Below are 22,663 nucleotides of genomic sequence, written 5' to 3'. Positions count from 1 at the left end.
TGACGCCAAAAGAGAAGTGCAGCGTACTCAAGTTAGGTTTAAAAATGTTCCTGGGTGTTGTAGTGCAATCGTGACTCTAGCCTGAGACAGCTGACTCTCTGCAAGGGCAGGTAATGATAAGTAATGTTCGTGACGCCAGTGCCAATTAAACGGTGGCACGCCGTTTGCTGATAGCAGGAATAACTGAGGAACCACGTGATGTTAAAACAGAACTCAAACTTTAGTAGTCATCATACATGGACATAGATGGAAGTGCAGTTCCTTTGAAGACAGTTGGCTTCAATACATTTGATGCAGGCAATATATAGCAAGGTGACTTCAGAGTGTTAAACACAGGACTTGCAGTACAGGCGGCTTGCACTCTATTCCTGACTGATCCTGGAACATAGAAACTCTTCTCCAAGGCCCGATGCCCTAGCTCTGGCGTATATCCTTGGTTTTATAATTATCAAGTACCTCCTCTGTTGTCTTTAGTACCTCTTGCTTTTCTGGACTTGCCTCTGTCTCTCTCAGTTTCCTCAGGCTGGTTAACGGTGGTGTTCCTGCTTCTGCATATATAAACTCAGGAGGGGAACCTTCTCCTTGGATCTGGAACCCGGTTACAGGGACTGCAATACCCTCTCCTGGTCTGCAGGCTCCAGGCCTGGATTTAACTCAGACATGGTCTAATCTCCAACCTCAGCTCCCACTTCAACTCCTCTTCCTTTCCCTGACTGGGCCTTATATAAACTAGGGCTCCCTAGCTCCCTCTAGTGACTAAGAGCTGGAATGACACCCCTAGCAGGCCTGTACATGCACATTTTACAGTAACAGGAAAGTACATAGCATTACATTACATTATATTTTATGAAGATGACTTATACCAACCTCCCCATAAATAAGGGGAAACGACAGCACACAAGTGACCCTTCTGTAGTGACGGGCATTACAGCCCCCGTACACTACACTTCTCCCCTGTTCCATTATGCCTGACATAATCTGCCAGTATAAAATGCCCATATAGAGTGCCCCAAGTAGATACCCCTATAATGCTCCTCTCCCCCCTTCCCCATAATGTGTGCCAGTATAAAATGCCCCATAGTACTCATCCCCACCCCTATATTGCACATATAGTTTGTGCCCGTATAAAATTCCCCTATATAATGCCCCCCAGTAGATGCCCCCATAGTGCTCCTCTACCCCACTTCTCCATAGTGTCCCCATGTATGACAGTATATAATGTCAATATATAGGGCCCCAGTAGATAACCTCATAGTGCTCCTCTCCCCCCATGTGTGCCAGTATATAATGGCCCCTAGAAGATGCCCCCATAGTCCTCCTCACCCATGTGTACCAGTATATAATGGCCCTAGTAGATGCCCCCATAGTGATCCTCTCCCCCATGTGTGCCAGTAAATAATGCCCCCTAGTAGATGCCTCCATAGTGCTCCTCTCCCCCTATGTGTGCCAGTATATAATGGCCCCTAGTAGATGCCCCTATAGTGCTCCTCTCTCCCCCATGTGTTCCAGTAAATAATTCCCCTAGTAGATGCCTCCATAGTGCTCCTCTCCCCCTATGTGTGCCAGAATATAATGGCCCCTAGTAGATGCCCCCATAGTGCTCCCCTCCCATGTGTTCCAGTAAATAATGCTCTATAGTAGATGCCCCCATAGTGCTCACCCCCACCTGTATCAGTAAATAATGCCCTCTAGTAGATGCCTCTATAGTGCTCCTCTCTCCACATGTGTGCCAGTATAATGACCCCTAGTAGATGCCCCCATAGTGCTCCTCTCCCCCCTTCCCCATACTGGGCAACAGCATAGTGTTAATAAAGAAATAAACACATATACTTACCTCCATGACACTCTCAGTGAAGTGGTGCAGGCCTCTTCCAGCCTCTATAACTCACTGTACGGCTCAGGCGGTGCGATGCACCGGCCTCTGATAGGCTACAGGCAATAGGTAAGGGAAACGCTCATCTCCCTGTGCCCTGCTGCCGAACCTCTCATGGACCCCAGTCCCACACTGGGCCCCTGTGCAGCTGAACCGGCTGCACAGGCGGTATGTCCGCTCCTGGACGTATTCCCTTTGTACTTTAAGCAAAAACTATTTTTTTCATCTTCAAATAACAGAAATTATGCCAAAGCAAAACTTTGGGCACCCTGCATGGTTATTACCTAGTAACACCCCCTTTGGCAAGTATCACAGCTTATAAATGCTTTTTGTAGCCAGCCAAGAGTCTTTCAAGTCTGTGTGGATCAATCATGCTTTGTGGTTGTGTGGCAGCCAATAGCATGGGCAACATTCCATAGGTAGAATGGAATTTTGACCAGGTGTGCCCAAATTTTAAATGCCACTGTATATAGGTGCAAAGGACTCACTAGTTGTCTGAAACCAAAATTAAAATAAAACCATGCTAATCGTTTCAGATCGGCATAATAAATATACAGATATTTACATATATGCCCCAGTTGAAGGAGAGCAATCTGCATGGATTGATGGGGAAACATGCAGTGAAGGAATGACGGGGGCCACTGCACGTGCACATTGAGGTTGACCGAGAATTCTATACACCAAGATATGTTAAGAGGCATCTGCGACTTTACCCGCTAATGGCAGGTCTAAAATTGTGGGCATGGGGTGGGTGGGGAAGGGGATGGGCTGGCAAGCTCATCTGATTTAACTTTTTCTACACCTCTTTCAGCTAGGAAGCTGTCTTATATTTAGAACTGGCGTAGGACCAACCGAAGTTATGAAGAGGCCAATGCCTCTTCATAACTTCAGTGATCCACAACCAGCTATAGGGCTTTATTAAGCTGCTTTGTGAATCAATTGGATATTTGGATGCATTCAGGTCTACAGTATATACAATATTGCCAAGTCTAACAAGTTTCTGTGTGTGAACTGGTATATACAGGTGAAACTCAAAAAAATTAGAATATCGTGCAAAGTTCAATTATTTCAGTAATGCAACTTAAAAAGTGAAACTAATATATGAGATAGACTCATTACATGCAAAGCGAGATATTTCAAGCCTTTATTTGTTATAATTTGGATGATTATGGCTTACAGCTTATGAAACCCCAAAGTCACAATTTTGAGGTACCCTTTGCTCAGGGGGTATGTATTAATTAGCTGACTAGAGTGTAACACTTTGAGCCTAGAATATTGAACCTTTTTGCAAATTTTAAGCTGCATTAATGCAATTCCTTTTAATTTGCATTATATATATACAGTTGCAAGAAAAAGTATGTGAACCCTTTGGAATGATATGGATTTCTGCACAAATTGGTCATAAAATGTGATCTGATCTTCATCTAAGTCACAACAATAGATAATCACAGTCTGCTTAAACTAATAACACACAAATAATTAAATGTTACCATGTTTTTATTAAACACACCATGTAAACATTCACAGTGCAGGTGGAAAAAGTATGTGAACCCATAGACTAATGACATCTCCAAGAGCTAAATGGAGTGAGGTGTCAGCCAACTGGAGTCCAATCAATGAGATGAGATTAGAGTAGTTGGTTACAGCTGCCCTGCCCTATAAAAAACACACACCAGTTCTGGGTTTGCTTTTCACAAGAAGCATTGCCTGATGTGAATGATGCCTCGCACAAAAGAGCTCTCAAAAGACCTACGATTAAGAATTGTTGACTTGCATAAAGCTGGAAAGGTTTATAAAAGTATCTCCAAAAGCCTTGCTGTTCATCAGTCCACGGTAAGACAAATTGTCTATAAATGGAGAAAGTTCAGCACTGCTGCTACTCTCCCTAGGAGTGGCCGTCCTGTAAAGATGACTGCAAGAGCACAGCGCAGACTGCTCAATGAGGTGAAGAATTCTAGAGTATCAGCTAAAGACTTACAAAAGTCTCTGGCATATGCTAACATCCCTGTCAGCAAATTTACGATACGTAAAACACTAAACAAGAATGGATTTCATGGGAGGGTACCACAGAGGACGCCACTGCTGTCCAAAAAAAACATTGCTGCACGTTTACAGTTTGCACAAGAGCACCTGGATGTTCCACAGCAGTACTGGCAAAATATTCGGTGGACAGATGAAACAAAAGTTGAGTTGTTTGGAAGAAACACACAACACTATGTGTGGAGAAAAAGAGGCACAGCACACCAACATCAAAACCTCATCCCAATTGTGAAGTATGATGGTGGGGGAATCATGTTTTGGGGCTGCTTTGCTGCGTCAGGGCCTGGACGGATTGCTATCATCGAAGGAGACATGAATTCCCAAGTTTATTAAGACATTTTGCAGGAGAACTTAAGGCCACCTGTCCACCAGCTGAAGCTCAACAGAAGATGGGTGTTGCAACAGGACAACGATCCAAAGCATAGAAGTAAATCAACAACAGAATGTCTTAAACAGAAGAAAATACGCCTTCTGGAGAGGCCCAGTCAGAGTCCTGACCTCAACCCGATTGAGATGCTGTGGCATGACCTCAAGAAAGCGATTCACACCAGACATCCCAAGAATATTGCTGAACTGAAACAGTTCTGTAAAGAGGAAGGGTCAAGAATTTCTCCTGACCGTTGTGCACGTCTGATCTGCAACTACAGGAAACATTTGGTTGAAGTTATTGCTGCCAAAGGAGGTTCAACCAGTTATTAAATCCAAGGGTTCACATACTTTTTCCACCTGCACTGTGAATGTTTACATGGTGTGTTCAATAAAAACATGGTAACATTTAATTCTTTGTGTGTTATTAGTTTAAGCAGACTGTGATTGTCTATTGTTGTGACTTAGATGAAGATCAGATCACATTTTATGACCAATTTGTGCAGAAATCCATGTCATTCCAAAGGGTTCACATACTTTTTCTTGCAACTGTATATGTATATCTAGAAAAATGGCAGCACTGGCAAATAGTAAAGAGTTGGGTGCACGCTCCTAAGGGAATAGGCTTCTTACCCCAATGAACAGTCCAGAAAATTAACGTCACTCCAGTAAATCATGAACAAATGACTCTTTTATTCACCCGTGCGGTGCAACGTTTCGACTCAATACTAGAGCCTTTTTCAAGCAGAGAACTCATACAAATGGTGACGTATATATAGGTAAAAAAATCAACATGCAAATCATGTGATCCAATCCAGCTAGTGGGTGTGAACCAATAAAAACACAATACAATTGAAAAAAGTGCATGCAATGTATACAAAATACAATATGTAATAAGGACATGGTCATATATTTCAATCGTGATACATGTTATATTAATCTTGTGCCAAAAAACATACTAATCATATTCAGAGCTGACCATGTCAGGTGTTAGATAATGACCTAAAATACAGAGGGAGGAGCTAAAGAAAAGATAGCGCAGACATACCAATCGGGTAAGGCACACAATCCGTGTATCATCTCGGCGTTGTGTACATCCTACTGCGCCTGCTCAGAAGAGTGCCAATCAGGTAGCGCTCAAGCAGCTGTGGGCGTCATGCGTCAAAGGCGATTGCCGACGCATGCACGTTCCCCAGCTACTGCACCAATAATCAGCTTAGGTGTGTTAAATATTCCACGCATGCCCAGTGTGATCCAGGCACACACGCGCCATCTTGATTAATGGAAAACTGCCCTTTCTCTGCGAATCCACACTGCTACTACCTAAAACCAGCTCTATTGTTGAGTATAACGCCGCCGATAAGTAGGGATAGACTCCATCACAGGGCCACTACCCTACTACTCAGGCTAAAAACCCAGAGGACCACCACAAATCACGCGGCTATCCAAGGGGGGGTTATCCTGAGGGTCGTGCGGACATTGTTCCACTCATGAGGGATCTCCTCCAGCCTGTGCGCATGTGACACAGAGGGCAGATCAACTGTTGAAAAAATAATAAAAACTACACCATGAGAGCTAATATAACAATATAGCATGTACCCTATGGTACTCCTCGAGTAGGGCAGTGTGTACTATAAAAAATACTACATATAAAAATGCCTCCTTCCCGAAAGATGTGCTGCGTCCAACTTGACCTTTATTCTCCATCCCTTCTGTCACAATTGTGCAAATAATCTGAAAAAAAGAGGAAAGAAAAATTATCAATAAAACAAGAAATATCCTAATTCTCCATGTATACACACAGGACACCGAAATGCAGATCACGGGTCCGAGGAGGCAAACCACACTTTATGTAATATCCCCAAAATTATATTCAACATTCAGTCCATTGGGTCTAAGACTACCCAACCTATGTATCCACAGTAGCTCCTTACGTTTTAGTAACTTAGATCTATTGCCGCCGCGTCTGGGTTGGGGTATGTGATTAAGAATCCAGCACCTCAAGTCACTTTCCCTATACCCAGCCTGAGCAAAATGTTTGAATACCGGCAGGTCAAGACGTTTTTTTCTGATACTGTACCGGTGATTGTTGAGGCGGGTTTTTAACTCAGTAGATGTCTCACCCACGTAAAGTAAATTGCATGGGCAAGACAACACATATATGACAAAACTTGAATCGCAGGTTAAATGAAACATATCATAAATCATGACTGTAGTTGTATGTATAAATTTCTTCCCTTTGCGGATATATCTACAATTGACACAGCCTAGGCAGGGGAAACAGCCCAGCCCAGGCTGTGTCAACGTAGTCTGTCTAGAGGCCCCCTTGGAACCAATATCAACCTTAGGGCTCTTTCACACTTGCGTTGTCCGGATCCGGCGTGTACTCCATTTGCCGGAATTACAAGCCGGATCCGGAAAAACGCAAGTGAACTGAAAGCATTTGAAGACGGATCCGTCTTCAAAATGCGTTCAGTGTTACTATGGCACCCAGGACGCTATTAAAGTCCTGGCTGCCATAGTAGTAGTGGGGAGCGGGGGAGCAGTATACTTACAGTCCGTGCGGCTCCCGGGGCGCTCCAGAATGACGTCAGAGCGCCCCATGCGCATGGATGACGTGATCCATGCGACACGTCATCCATGCACGTGGGGCGCCCTGATGTCACTCTGAAGCGCCCCGGGAGCCGCACGGACGGTAAGTATACTGCTCCCCCGCTCCCCACTACACTTTACCATGGCAACCAGGACGTTAGCGTCCTGGAAGCCATGGTAACCATTCAGAAAAAGCTAAACGTCGGATCCGGCAATGCGCCGAAACGACGTTTAACTTAAGGCCGGATCCGGATTAATGCCTTTCAATGGGCATTAATTCCGGATCCGGCCTTGCGGCAAGTGTTCAGGATTTTTGGCCGGAGCAAAAAGCGCAGCATGCTGCGGTATTTTCTCCGGCCAAAAAACGTTCCGGTCCGGAACTAAAGACATCCTGATGCATCCTGAACGGATTTCTCTCCATTCAGAATGCATTAGGATAAAACTGATCAGGATTCTTCCGGCATAGAGCCCCGACGACGGAACTCTATGCCGGAAGAAAAGAACACAAGTGTGAAAGAGCCCTTAACCAGCTGGTCACGCAGGTTCCTGGAGCGTTGATATGAAAATAACGGTGGATGTTTGAACTCAGGAATGTTCTTAAAACAGGTACCCAACATATCCCAATGTTTCCTGATGATTCTATTAATGGAGGGACTTAGTTCATTATATACCGAAACAAACAGAATTCTATCGGGTTTCTGAACAATTTTCTGTTTGGATAACATATCTTTCCTATCAAGACTACGAAGCCTATCCATATGTTCCACCAACATGCTTCCTCTTCTGCTGCAGTATCGGCCTCTTCATCTGCCTCTGGAGTGACAGTGGCACGTGCCACCCCGCAAACACAGGATCTGCCAGCAATGCCACCTCCTGGGTCACCAAGCATCTCCACAATGTCCCATGGAAGCGTTCAAATCTCTATCTCCCAGACACTGGAGCGAAAGAGGAAGTACCCCCTTACCCACACTCGATCCCTGGTCCTGAATGCCAGCATTTCAAAATTACTGGCCTTTGAAATGCTGTCATTCCGTCTGGTGGAGACGGAGAGTTTTAAAAGCCTTATGGCGGTGGCTGTCGCACAGTATGCCGTGCCCAGCCGCCACTACTTTTCCAGGCTAGCCATCCCTTCCCTGCACAACTAAGTGGGGGACAAAATCAGGTGTGCACTGCGCAACGCCATCTGTGGCAAGGTCCACCTAACTACGAATACGTGGACCAGGGACGTTACATTTCCCTAACAGCACACTGGGTAAATGCAGTGGCGGCTGGGCCTGAGGCGGATAGCAGTTTGGCGCATGTCCTTCCACCACAGAGGATTGCAAAGGCACTTCTCTTTGCCTCCTGTTGCTTTCTCCTCCTACTCCGCTTCCTCATCCTCTACTGCCTCCTCATCTGGTCAACGTAACACCTTCACCACCAACTTCAGCACAGCCAGGGGTAAATGACAGCAGGCAGTTTTAAAACTTATCTGTTTGGGGGACAAACCCCACACCGCGCAGGAGCTGTGGACGGGTATGGAACAGACTGATGAGTGGTTGGTGCCAGTGAGCCTCAAGTCCCAGAGCTGCTACGATAATGGGTGAAATCTCGTAGCAGCTCTGGGACTAGCCGGTTTGATGCACATCCCTTGCCTGGGGCATGTGCTGAATTTGGTGGTGCAGAGGTTCCTTAAAAATTACCCCAAAATGTCAGAGCTGCTGCAGAAAGTGCCGGCCGTCTGTGCGCGCTTTCGACGTTCTCACCCTGCTGCTGCTCGCCTGTCAGCACTGCAGCGTTTCTTTGGAACTCCACCTTGCACATGCTGGCCAGACTGTGCGAGCAGCAGCAGGAGATAGTGGAGTTTCAGCTGCAGCACGCATGGGTCGCTCTGCGGAACAGCACCACTTCACCACCAATGACTGGGCCTCCATGCGAGACCTGTGTGCCTTGTTGCACTGTTTCGAGTACTCCACCAACATGGCCAGTGCCGATGACGCCGTTCTCAGCGTTACTATCCCACTTCTATGCCTCCTTGAAAAAATGCTTCGGGCCATGATGGAAGAGGATGTGGCACAGGAGGAGTAGGAGGAAGAGGGATCATTTCATAGGGTTTCAGGCCAGTCATTCACAAGTGTCTCCGAGGGTGGGTTCCTGCACCCACAAACGCCAGGTACACAATTGTCCAGCCAGGGCACAATTCTGGAGAATGACAAGGTGGAAGATGAGGAGGAGGAGATGGAGGAAGAGGACCTTCATTGCCTCTGGGCAGCCTGGCACACATGAGCGATTACATGCTGCAGTGTCTCCGCAACGACCGCCGAGTTGCCCACATTCTAACTTGTGCTGATTACTGGGTGGCCACGCTGCTGGATTCCCATTACAAGGACAACGTACTTTCCTTAATTCCATCACTGGAGCATGATCGGAAGATGCGCGAGTACAAGCGCACGCTGGTAGACGCGCTGCTGGTGGCATTCCCACCTGACAGCGGGGGCACAGTGGAAGCACAAGGCGAAGCCAGAGGAGGAGGAAGAGGTCGCCAACGCAGCTGGGGCACCACCAGCACCTCAGAAGGCAGGTTTAGCATGGCCGAAATGTGAAAAAGCTTTGTCAGTAAGCCACAACCAGCACCACCAGCTGATATGGAACATCTTAGCAGAAGGCAGCATTTCAGCAACATGGTGGAGCAGTATGTGTGCACACGCCTACACGTACTGAATGATGGGTCTGCCCCCTTCAACTTCTGGGTCTCGAAATTGGGCACATGGCCTGAGCTTGCCCTTTATGCCTTGGAGGTGCTGGCCTGCCCTGCAGCCAGTGTATTGTCTGAACGTGTGTTTAGCACGGCAGGGGGCGTTATCACAGACAAGCGCAGCTGCCTGTCCAGAGCCAATGTGGACAAGCTCACGTTCATTAAAATGAACCAGGCATGGATCCCACAGGACTTGTCCGTACCTTGTGCAGAATAGACATGTATACCGGCCTTACCCAGCCATTGTTATACTACAGTTGTGGCCAAAAGTTTTGAGAATGACACAAATATTAGTTTTCACAAAGTTTGCTGCTAAACTGCTTTTAGATCTTTGTTTCAGTTGTTTCTGTGATGTAGTGAAATATAATTACACGCACTCCATACGTTTCAAAGGCTTTTATCGACAATTACATGACATTTATACAAAGAGTCAGTATTTGCAGTGTTGGCCCTTCTTTTTCAGGACCTCTGCAATTCGACTGGTCATGCTCTCAATTAACCACTGGGCCAATTCCTGACTGATAGCAACCCATTCTTTCATAATCACTTCTTGGAGTTTGTCAGAATTAGTGGGTTTTTGTTTGTCCACCCACCTCTTTAGGATTGACCACAAGTTCTCAATGGGATTAAGATCTGGGGAGTTTCCAGGCCATGGACCCAAAATGTCAACGTTTTTGTCCCCGAGCCACTTAGTTATCACTTTTGCCTTATGGCACGGTGCTCCATCGTGCTGGAAAATGCATTGTTCTTCACCAAACTGTTGTTGGATTGTTGGAAGAAGTTGCTGTTGGAGGGTGTTTTGGTACCATTCTTTATTCATCGCTGTCTTTTTGGGCAAAATTGTGAGTGAGCCCACTCCCTTGGATGAGAAGCAACCCCACACATGAATGGTCTCAGGATGCTTTACTGTTGGCATGACACAGGACTGATGGTAGCGCTCACCTTTTCTTCTCCGGACAAGCCTTTTTACAGATGCCCCAAACAATCGGAAAGCGGCTTCATCGGAGAATATGACTTTGCCCCAGTCCTCAGCAGTCCATTCACCATACTTTCTGCAGAAGATCAATCTGTCTGATGGTTTTTTTTGGAGAGAAGTGGCTTCTTTGCTGCCCTTCTTGACACCAGGCCATCTTCCAAAAGTCTTCGCCTCACTGTTCGTGCAGATGCGCTCACACCTGCCTGCTGCCATTCCTGAGCAAGCTCTGCACTGGTGGCACTCCGATCCCGCAGCTGAATCCTCTTTAGGAGACGATCCTGGCGCTTGCTGGACTTTCTTGGACGCCCTGAAGCCTTCTTAACAAGAATTGAACCTCTTTCCTTGAAGTTCTTGATGATCCTATAAATTGTTGTTTGAGGTACAATCTTAGTAGCCACAATATCCTTGCCTGTGAAGCCATTTTTATGCAACGCAATGATGGCTGCTTGCGTTTCTTTGCAGGTCACCATGGTTAACAATGGAAGAACAATGATTTCAAACATCACCCTCCTTTTACCATGTCAAGTCTGCCATTTTAACCCAATCAGCCTGACATAATGATCTCCAGCCTTGTGCTCGTCAACATTCTCACCTGAGTTAACAAGACGATTACTGAAATGATCTCAGCAGGTCCTTTAATGACAGCAATGAAATGCAGTGGAAAGTTTTTTTTGGGATTAAGTTAATTTTCATGGCAAAGAAGGACTATGCAATTCATCTGATCACTCTTCATAACATTCTGGAGTATATGCAAATTGCTATTATAAAAACTTAAGCAGCAACTTTTCCAATTTCCAATATTTATGTAATTCTTAAAACTTTTGGCCACGACTGTACAGCGCAATTGCTCATTGTTGTATTTTTGATATTTCCCACTCTTTTGGGGTGTACCCTAATTTAAACAAAAAATTAAAATAAATAAAAAATAAAACAAAAAACCAGTGTTGGCTATCTCGTCCTCCTCCACCGCCACTTCCACCTACACCGCTACCTCATAGATCAAGATTATCTTTTTTAATTTTTACGTATTTTATTTTATTTTAAGGATTTTAACTAATTTGTCTGATACATTGTTGGATTACATATCCCAAATTTTTGGCTGTGATATACCCCTTCCCTACCTAGTAGACAGGTAAATAAATTTCACTAATTTGTCTGTTACATTGTTGGGTTACATATCCCAAATTTTTGGCTGTGATATACCCCTGCTCTACCTAGTAGACAGGGAAATACATTGCACTAATTTGTCTGTTACATTGTCGGGTGAAATTCACCAATGTTTGGCTGTGATATACCCCTGCTCTACCTAGTAGACAGGTAAATAAATTTCACTAATTTGTCTGTTACATTGTCAGGTGAAATTCACCAATTGTTGGCTGTTATATACCTCTGCTCTACCTAGTAGACAGGTAAATAAATTTCACTAATTTGTCTGTTAAATTGTCGGGTAAAATTCACCAATTTTTGGCTGTGATATACCCTGCTCTATGTAGTAGACAGGGAAATACATTGCACTAATTTGTCTGTTACATTGTCGGGTGAAATTCACCAATTTTTGGCTGTGATATACCCCTGCTCTACTTAGTAGACAGGTAAATAAATTTCACTAATTTGTCTGTTACATTGTTGGGTTACATATCCCAAATTTTTGGCTGTGATATACCCCTGCTCTACCTAGTACACAGGGAAATACATTTCAATAATTTGTCTGTTACATTGTTGGGTGAAATTCACCAATTTTTGGCTGTGATATACCCCTGCTCTACATAGTAGACAGGTAAATAAATTTCACTAATTTGTCTGTTACATTGTTGGGTGAAATTAATCAATTTTTGGCTGTGATATACCCCTGATCTGCCTAGTAGACAGGGAAATACATTGCACTAATTTGTCTGTTACATTGTCGGGTGAAATTCACAAATTTTTGGCTGTGATATACCCCTGCTCTACCTAGTAGACAGGGAAATACATTGCACTAATTTGTCTGTTACATTGTCGGGTGAAATTCACCAATTTTTGGCTGTGATATACCCCTGCTCTACTTAGTAGACAGGTAAATAAATTTCACTAATTTGTCTGTTACATTGTTGGGTTACATATCCCAAATTTTTGGCTGTAATATACCCCTGCTCTACCTAGTACACAGGGAAATACATTTCAATAATTTGTCTGTTACATTGTTGGGTGAAATTCACCAATTTTTGGCTGTGATATACCCCTGCTCTACCTAGTAGACAGGTAAATAAATTTCACTAATTTGTCTGTTACATTGTTGGGTGAAATTAACCAATTTTTGGCTGTGATATACCCCTGATCTGCCTAGTAGACAGGGAAATACATTGCACTAATTTGTCTGTTACATTGTCGGGTGAAATTCACAAATTTTTGGCTGTGATATACCCCTGCTCTACCTAGTAGACAGGGAAATACATTGCACTAATTTGTCTGTTACGTTGTCGGGTGAAATTCACCAATTTTTGGATGTGATATACCCCCTGCTCTACCTAGTGGACAAGGAAATACATTGCACTAATTTGTCTGTTACATTGTCGGGTGAAATTCACCAATTTTTGGCTGTGATATACTCCTGCTCTACCTAGTAGACAGGGAAATACATTGCACTAATTTGTCTGTTACATTGTCGGGTGTAATTCACCAATTTCTGGCTGTGATATACCCCTGCTCTACCTAGTAGACAGGTAAATAAATTTCACAAATTTGTCTGTTACATTGTCGGGTGAAATTCAACAATTTTTGGCTGTGATATACCCCTGCTCTACCTAGTAGACAGGTAAATAAATTTCACTAATTTGTCTGTTACATTGTTGGGTGAAATTAACCAATTTTTGGCTGTGATATACCCCTGATCTGCCTAGTAGACAGGGAAATACATTGCACTAATTTGTCTGTTACATTGTCGGGTGAAATTCACAAATTTTTGGCTGTGATATACCCCTGCTCTACCTAGTAGACAGGGAAATACATTGCACTAATTTGTCTGTTACGTTGTCGGGTGAAATTCACCAATTTTTGGATGTGATATACCCCCTGCTCTACCTAGTGGACAAGGAAATACATTGCACTAATTTGTCTGTTACATTGTCGGGTGTAATTCACCAATTTCTGGCTGTGATATACCCCTGCTCTACCTAGTAGACAGGTAAATAAATTTCACTAATTTGTCTGTTACATTGTCCGGTGAAATTTACCAATTTCTGGCTGTGATATACCCCTGCTCTATGTAGTAGACAGGGAAATACATTGCACTAATTTGTCTGTTACATTGTCGGGTGAAATTCAACAATTTTTGGCTGTGATATACCCCTGCTCTACCTAGTAGACAGGTAAATAAATTTCACTAATTTGTCTGTTACATTGTTGGGTTACATATCCCAAATTTTTGGCTGTGATATACCCCTGCTCTACCTAGTAGACAGGGAAATACATTTCAATAATTTGTCTGTTACATTGTTGGGTGAAATTCACCAATTTTTGGCTGTGATATACCCCTGCTCTACCTAGTAGACAGATAAATAAATTTCACTAATTTGTCTGTTACATTGTCGGGTGAAATTCACAAATTTTTGGCTGTGATATACCCCTGCTCTGCTTAGTAGACAGGGAAATACATTGCACTAATTTGTCTGTTACATTGTCGGGTGAAATTCACCAATTTTTGGCTGTGATATACCCCTGCTCTACCTAGTAGACAGGGAAATACATTGCACTAATTTGTCTGTTACATTGTCGGGTGAAATTCACCAATTTTTGGCTGTGATATACCCCTGCTCTACCTGGTAGACAGGGAAATACATTGCACTAATTTGTCTGTTACATTGTCGCGTGAAATTCACCAATTTTTGGCTGTGATATACCCCTGCTCTACCTAGTGGACAAGGAAATACATTGCACTAATTTGTCTGTTACATTGTCGGGTGAAATTCACCAATTTTTGGCTGTGATATACCCCTGCTCTACCTAGTAGACAGGGAAATACATTGCACTAATTTGTCTGTTACATTGTCGGGTGAAATTCACCAATTTTTGGCTGTGATATACCCCTGCTCTACCTAGTGGACAAGGAAATACATTGCACTAATTTGTCTGTTACATTGTCGAGTGAAATTCACCAATTTTTGGCTGTGATATACCCCTGCTCTACCTAGTAGACAGGTAAATAAATTTCAATAATTTGTCTGGTACATTGTTGGGTGAAATTCACCAATTTTTAGCTCTGATATACCCCTGCTCTACCTAGTAGACAGGTAAATAAATTTCACTAATTTGTCTGTTACATTGTCGTGTGAAATTCACCAATTTTTGTCTGTGATATACCCCTGCTCTACCTAGTGTTCAGGTAAATACATTGCACTAATTTGTCTGTTACATAGTCGGGTGAAATTCACCAATTTTTGGCTGTGATATACCCCTGCTCTACCTGGTAGACAGGGAAATACATTGCACTAATTTGTCTGTTACATTGTCGGATGAAATTCACCAATTTTTGGCTGTGATATACCCCTGCTCTACCTAGTGAACAAGGAAATACATTGCACTAATTTGTCTGTTACATTGTCGAGTGAAATTCACCAATTTTTGGCTGTGATATACCCCTGCTCTACCTAGTAGACAGGTAAATAAATTTCAATAATTTGTCTGGTACATTGTTGGGTGAAATTCACCAATTTTTAGCTCTGATATACCCCTGCTCTACCTAGTAGACAGGTAAATAAATTGCACTAATTTGTCTGTTACATTGTCGTGTGAAATTCACCAATTTTTGGCTGTGATATACCCCTGCTCTACCTAGTGGACAGGTAAATACATTGCACTAATTTGTCTGTTACATTGTCGGGTGAAATTCACCAATTTTCAGCTGTGATATACTCCTGCTCTACCTAGTAGACAGGGAAATGCATTGCACTAATTTGTCTGTTACATAGTCGGGTGAAATTCACCAATTTTTGGCTGTGATATACCCCTGCTCTACCTAGTAGACAGGTAAATAAATGTCACTAATTTGTCTGTTACACTGTTGGGTTACATATCCCAAATTTTTGGCTGTGATATACCCCTGCTCTACCTAGTAGACAGGGAAATACATTTCAATAATTTGTCTGTTACATTGTTGGGTGAAGTTCACAAATTTTTGGTGTGATATACCCCTGCTCTACCTAGTAGACAGGTAAATAAATTTCACTCATTTGTCTGTTACATTGTCGGGTGAAATTCACCAATTTATGGCTGTGATATACCCCTGCTCTGCCTAGTAGACAGGTAAATACATTGCACTAATTTGTCTGTTACATTGTCGGGTGAAATTCACCAATTTTTGGCTGTGATATACCCCTGCTCTACCTAGTAGACAGGGAAATAAATTGCACTAATTTGTCTGTTATATTGTCGGGTGAAATTCACCAATTTTTGGTTGTGATATACCCCTACTCTACCTAGTGGCCAGGGAAATACATTGCACTAATTTGTCTGTTACATTGTTGGGTGAGAAAATCGCATCTTTTGCGCTAGAAAGTACCTTTGCGGCCTACACTGCATTTATGACAGTATGAATCAGGTGAGGCCAGAACAAGTACAGACTATAGTAGATTGGGGGGCTGACAGTGCCTACAGTTCCTTCGCATTGTCTACCACCCAGTCCCCTGCTGAAATATCAGAGTTGACACCTAGAGCCCATGGCCATCTGTCTTTCAACTCACCCCCTTGCAAATCAGTCTGAGCCCCAAGTCATGCAGCAGCCTGTTATGCTTTTTGATGACTCTGCTGGCAGTGTTTCCGTGGGCCATCCACATAGCCCTGCACCAGAAGTGGAAGAGAGTGAGTGCACTGATGGCCAACCACTTATGTTTCAGGATGAGGACATTGAAAGACCACCGCAGCAAGTCTCTAATGATGACAAAACACAGGTGCCAACTGCTGTGGCTTTCTGCAGTATGCAGACCGACACGGAGGGCAGGGGTAAAAAGTGGGTGGAAGATGATGTGGAGGATGATGAGATACTAGACCCCACATGGAATCAAAGTCATGCGAGTGAGCTGTCTAGTTTGGAGGAAGAGGCGGTGGTCGCACAGAGGCACCAGCACAGCAAAAGAGGGAGCAGGGTGCAAAACCGTCTGTTACATTCTTGTGTGACATTTTACCATTTTTGCCGTGAATAAACCCCTGCTATGCATAGGTCACAGGGATATAAATTTCCAAAAATCGTCTGTTACATTGTCAGGTGACATTCTGCCAATTTTTACGTATACAAACCCCTGCTCTGCATAGGTGACAAGGACCTAATTTTTGTAAAATCGTCTGTTCAATTGGTGGGTGACATGAACACAGTTTTGCTGTGAATAAACCCCTGCTCTACATAGTTGACAGGGCCCGAAATTTTTTAAAATCGTCTGTTCCATTTTTGCCAATGAAAAATCCCTGCTCTGCATAGGTGACAGGGACTTAAATTTCTAAAATTCGTCTTTAATTGACGCGCACCACCTCCTTTCATTCAATCCTTCCGCTTTAACAACTTGTCCCACATTTCCGCTTAATCACATTTCAGCCTTTGACCTCCCTTGGATGTGGTATCCCTTTCTCACGCTCCCTCTCCGGCGTGGAACTCTGATTCGCCGCTAACCGTAATCCACATGGTAGGCGCAGAAAAGAACATTGAAAGTTTATAGAGAAAATATCCAATTGGATCGTGGACGTCACGGGGACGTGCGATTAGGCAGCAGTTATCTAGAGTCAACAAAGCGGCAGCAGGGCCTCTCCTGTCTAACGTTTCCAAATCCTAAATACCCCAGTGACATTCCCTATAATTTTTTATTAATCATTCCAATAACAGGGCATCTTAAGAGTCCTGTATTGTTGTTTATCGTCACTGTCATGTCTCCGACAGCTTCTTATAAATGTGTGCTAATTCATATAGGGTTTATCCTGTATTAAAACATGGTCAATTAGCGCCACCTTCTGACCACTTCTATATTGTTCTCTGTTATGTTCAGCCTCTTTTGTTCTCCTCCCCTTTGTGTCCTCACTTATCTACAAGAAGGGGAGTAGTCTCCTAGAAGTTGCCATTTTCCTTCACATGCTCTGCTGTACAAGACTATCTAAACTTCTACTATAGGCTGCATAGCCAGTAAGGCATTATTTCTTGCTGTTCTTTCATGCCTACATGATTATTACTAGTTATAGACATGCATTATGTGTATTTCTGTGTAGGCAGCTAGTTAGTAGCTCAGATGTAAAGTAAGGGCCTAGTCAGCTAACCTTGCAGACATGTTGTATGCTGTTCTTCGATATGTATATTTGCAGTTCATGTACTTATTGCATCCTTTATGTTACTGGTTCACAGTTTCACACCAACTTACTTCAGCTCATTAAAGCTACAGATCATTACCTGGTCTCAATTTACTGAGAAGTAGGAGAGTGTTTATCTGCCTGCCAAGCCCATGCACGCCCCAGGGGTACACATGGTAACGAGGACAGGAAAGTGAAACGGCTGCGACCTGGCGAGTGGAAAATAAGATACAGACTTCAGAGGCCACTATCCCACCACGCAGCTACCTGCATATGAGAACGCAGCAGTCTTTTCACAGTCAAGATCCTGAACAGCAGCATCATGTCACAAAGCCAAACTTCTTACAAGACAAGGTCTAAAGCCAGTCGCTCTACAAGATCCTCATCAGTCAGCAATGCCGCCGCCATTGCACGCGCAGAAGCGGAGGCGGCAAAAGCACGCGCTGCCTTTGCAGAGCAAGAGATGCAACTAAAGCTACGACAAGCAACATTTGAAGCTGAAAAGGCAAGTCAGCAAGCGGCACTGGAGAAGCTCTCAGCGCAGAAGGAAGCTGCCGCAGCCATTGCCAAAGCAGAGGCCCTGGAAGCTCTCTTTCACCTAGACAACGAAAGATGCAGCGGTCCAGCCAGCCTAGATCTCATCCATTAAGATTCCCTGCAGCGCACTTCAGAGTATGTCCATCGACATTCCAGAATGATCGACACTCTCCAGCCGACAGAAGATCTTCAACAAGACCTCTTCGATGGATTTCATCGAACTCGCCTCACAGCAACCCCGGAAGTCCAGGATAAGTCTCTAACCTGCAGGCCAGAGGACAATCCAGGAAATTAACTAAGTAGGGACCACCCGCCTTCTCATCAAGAGTTCCAGCCTGCGCATAATGTTCCAGAAACATCCTTTTTCGTGCCTAGAAGGTATGATACAGTCCAACCTAAAAGAGAGACTACTGACAGGTATGATTATACACCATTTTCTCACTATCACAACACACTGCCGGCTTACTCTCCTCCTGATCAAACCAGCATGCCCATTGTTAAGTTCCTCACAAGGCGTGAGCTGGTTGCCAAGGGACTTGGGAAGTTTGATGATCACCCTGAGAGTTATAGGGCCTGGCGTTCTTCCTTTAAGAACACAATCAAAGATGTTGGACTATCCCCCAACGAAGAGATAGACCTCTTAGCTAAGTGGCTAGGGACTGCATCTGCTGAGCATGTAAAAAGAATCAAGTCCATTAATATAAGAAACCCAGAGATCGGACTAAAAATGGTTTGGGACAGACTTGATGAATGTTATGGTTCAGCAGAGGCAATAGAAAACTCTTTCTTTAAAAGGATAAAGATTTCCCTAGAATAGCTCCCAAAGGCTTCCAGAAACTTAGGGAACTTAGTGACTTATTAATGGAACTTCAAGTAGCCAAATCTGAAGGTGATCTGTCGGGACTCACATTCTTTGACACTGCCAGGGGCGTTAACCTCATAGTACAAAAGTTAACCCCCGGCTTACAAAATGAGTGGGTCAAATGTGGTTCTAACTATAAGAAAAAACACCATGTTTCATTTCCTCAATTTTCTGTGTTTGTAGACTTCATACGTGACCAGGCTAAGATAAGAAATGATCCTAGTTTTGATTTTACACTGGCATGTACTTTTGTTCCAGGTCTTCCTTTACGTAGAGCTTCAGTGGCGGTTCACAAGACTGAACTGTTCCCTTTAGACTCTCTCCACAGGTCTGCTGGTTCCTACCATGCAACAAACAAAGTTAAAAACCCTGGTAAGCAGTGTCCTATACACGAAAACCACATTCTCTCCTGACATGTAGGGACTTTAGAGAAAAACCCATCGAGGAGCGTAAAGCCTTCCTTAGAGAAAATAACATCTGCTACAAGTGCTGTTCTTCAACCGCTCATTTAGCCAAAGACTGCAAGGTTAGTGAAAAGTGTAAAGAATGTGATAGCACAGACCATAGTACAGCATTACATCCTGGACCAGCTCCATGGACTTTACAACAGGCTTACAATACCATTCAGCATGGTGGAGAGGAGGGTAACACTGCTATCGCTACCCTGGAGGTCACTCCACAGTGCACTGAGATCTGCAAAGGATCCATAAGCGGAAGATCCTGTTCCAAAATATGTCTAGTCCGAGTCTACCCAACAGGACAAAGAGACAAAGCAGTCAAAATGTATGCTATTCTAGATGATCAAAGCAATAGGTCTCTAGCCACCTCAACCTATTTTGACATATTCAACATTAAAAGCCCCAGCTTCCCATACTCACTAAGGACTTGTGCGGGATTTGTGGAGACGGCGGGGAGAAGAGCATCCGGTTTCCAAGTTGAAGCGATGAACGGAGAGATCAGCTTGCCCTTACCAACTCTAATAGAGTGCAATCAAATTCCTGATCACAGATTTGAAATTCCTACTCCAGATGTCGCAATGCATCATGCACACCTAAAGCATATAGCCCACCTGATCCCAGAAATTGACCCACAGGCTAAGATAATATTGCTACTCGGGAGAGACATACTACGAGTCCATAAAGTGAGACAGCACATAAATGGTCCTGACAACGCTCCTTATGCTCAAAGGCTGGATCTAGGATGGGTCTTAATAGGAGAAGTCTGCCTTGGGAGTGTGCACAAGCCAGAGTCAGTTCACAATATGTTTACAAGCACACTAGCAAGTGAACGCCCCTCACCTTTCCAACCATGTGTCAACAACTTCCTCATAAAGGAGCTACCGTGTGCTTCCCATCTACCTTGTTCCTTCACAGATGCCTCTAGTGACAGCGACCAAGACCACTTAGGATGCACAGTCTTCCAAAGGACAAAAGATGACAATCAGGTGGCACTATCTATCGAAGACGAGCTGTTCTTGGAAATAATGGAACAAGATTTTGTGAAGGACAGCACTAACAGTTGGGTTGCGCCTCTTCCCTTCAGAACTCTGAGGCTACGCCTACCTAACAACAAAGTACAAGTGCTTAAACGTTTCTCTTCTCTTAGACGTAAATTCCAAAGAAGGCCAGAGATGAGAGAACACTTCTTTTCTTTCATGCAGAGAATATTTGAGAACAATCATGAAGAGATTGCACCACCCCTTGAAGCTCATGAAGAATGCTGGCACCTCCCAATTTTCGGAGTATATCATCCAAAAAAAACAGGTCAGATCAGAGTCGTGTTTGACTCTAGTGCTAAATATGAAGGCATCTCCTTAAACGATGTACTCCTGACAGGCCCTGCCTGACCTGAATAACAAACTGCTAGGGATACTCCTCCGTTTCCTCAAGGATTCTATCGGTCTGATTGCTGATATCCAACAGATGTTTCACTGCTTCCTTGTTAGAGAGAAGGATAGAAACTTCCTCAGATTCTTCTGGTTTAAAGACAATGACCCTTTAAAAGATATCATAGAGTACCGCATGAGAGTACACATTTTTGGGAACAGCCCCTCACCTGCTGTTGCTATTTACGGACTCAGACGTTCTCCTCAGGAAGGAGAGAGAGAATATGGGTCAGATACAATACAGTTTGTAGAAAAAGACTTCTACATAAATGACTGTTTGAAATCTTTACCTTCCATTGATTCTGCAATCAGTATCCTCAAAAGTACCCAGAACATGCTCGCCTGTTCCAATTTGAGACTCCACAAGATTGCTTCAAACAGCAAAGAGCTTATGGAAGCCTTCCCTACTGAAGACCATTCCAATGACCTAAGAGATTTGGACCTGGGGTCAGATACTTTACCTGTCCAACGCAGCCTTGGACTTCTATGGGACTTGAAATCCGATACCTTCACCTTTCAAGTTAGCAAGGAAGAAAAACCTTTCACCCGCAGAGGTGTCCTGTCTGCAATCAACAGCCTGTATGATCCTTTGGGTTTTGTAGCTCCTGTCACTATCCAAGGTAAGGCCTTGCTTAGAGATTTAATCCGTGAAACTACTGACTGGGATGTTCCATTATCCCCTGAAAAGAAGAATATGTGGGTAGAATGGAGAAACTCCCTGACAGCTCTGTCTAGCCTTAATGTCTCACGCCCATATGCTCCTGTGCCATCTACTGATGTCCAAGACCATACACGCTGCGTATTTTCCGATGCTTCTGTTAAAGCTATATCTGCTGTAGCCTATCTCAGAACCATGGACACTAACGGACAATACCACGTTGGGTTTATTATGGGCAAGGCAAAACTCGCACCAAAAACTGAACACACTATACCCAGACTTGAACTTTGTGCTGCAGTCTTGGCCGTCGAAATGGCCGAGCTAATCACGTCTGAGATAGACATTGACCTTAAAAAGGTTGAATTCTACACAGACAGCAAGGTGGCCTTGGGTTACATCTATAATGAATCCAGACGATTCTATGTTTATGTCAATATCAGAGTGCTTCGGATTAGAAAATCCACCTGTCCAGAACAATGGCATTATGTGCCTACCGACAATAATCCTGCAGACCATGCTACAAGAGCTGTTGCAGCAAGTCGTCTCAAAAACACGACCTGGCTCACTGGTCCTGCATTCTTGCGTAATCCAGGTTCAGCTGTTCACCAGAACAACATATGCAAACTAGTGGACGAAGACTCGGACACTGAGATCCGTCCCAAAGTGTCTGCACTTCACACAGTGATATCCTTTGACTCCCTTGGTTCTCATCGCTTCAAAAGATTCTCTACTTGGAAATCACTCGTATGAGCCATTACCCGTCTAGCCCACATAGCTCGTGCCTTTAAAGAGACAAATTGTAATGATGTTAGGCAGTGTAAAGGCTGGCACCACTGCCAAG

The sequence above is a fragment of the Bufo bufo genome, chromosome 8 (assembly GCF_905171765.1).
Source record: "Bufo bufo chromosome 8, aBufBuf1.1, whole genome shotgun sequence".
Lineage (NCBI taxonomy): Eukaryota > Metazoa > Chordata > Amphibia > Anura > Bufonidae > Bufo > Bufo bufo.
Note: the sequence above shows the minus strand (reverse complement) of the source record.